The following is a 653-nucleotide window of genomic DNA, read 5'->3' as shown; positions in this document are numbered from 1 at the left end:
GATTTTTTTTCTTCTGGTCTGCACATGCTGCCATTGCACAAGTTGGATTCAGTCCGTGCAGTGGCTTTGCTGCCATTCCTTTCATGGAGAATCTATCCCCATGTCCTTTGCTTTTATTATTTTCTTTGCTGCTTTAGTTGGATTAGTGCTGTGGCTGTTATCAAATTGCACATTATTTTGTTCTTCATTAGCGTTTACTTCTCTTATAAATCTTCTTTGCAATTCTTCGTATTAGCATAAAGTTTCTTATCATCTAATCTTTATTGAGTCCTATAGCTGCAGATGTTTCCTTCATCTTTTCTAGGCAAGTAAAGTCTGTTTACGTCTGCCTTTGGGTAGGGAATTTGCCATGAGGAACTTTCTTGTTCTAGCATCCTTAATCTAGAAGATGACTGATGTTCCAGCAACTTAGCACTTAGCACATTTGTCCAAACCCAACTCCTCCCCGATGTAAACACGAAAAATCTTCACTGTCGCTAAGAGACCTTCCAGATCATTCATGAAGAAAAGATGAGAGATATTTTTTTTTTATGATATCCTGTTGCCATATTTTGTTGTTTAATGGATGAAAGAAAATCGCCTTCGAAGATACCACAATTCATTTTGATGTTCGCACCACTGTTGTGGTTTAGGAAGGTTTACTTGGTCCACTG

General features: G+C 38.0%; 1 protein-coding gene and 1 pseudogene across 1 annotated transcript in view; one reads left to right on the top strand and one right to left on the bottom strand.

Moving 5' to 3' along the window:
- The window catches only part of LOC119586620, a 72,811-nt pseudogene that overhangs the window by 28,680 nt on the left and 43,478 nt on the right, over window positions 1–653 (bottom strand).
- Window positions 1–653, top strand: part of LOC119586373 — a gene marked incomplete at its 5' end in the record, with an annotated part of 9,883 nt that overhangs the window by 6,672 nt on the left and 2,558 nt on the right.

This window comes from Penaeus monodon, chromosome 21 (assembly GCF_015228065.2).
Source record: "Penaeus monodon isolate SGIC_2016 chromosome 21, NSTDA_Pmon_1, whole genome shotgun sequence".
NCBI classification, from domain to species: Eukaryota; Metazoa; Arthropoda; class Malacostraca; order Decapoda; family Penaeidae; genus Penaeus; species Penaeus monodon.
Note: the sequence above shows the minus strand (reverse complement) of the source record. Positions and strands in the feature narration are given on the sequence as shown.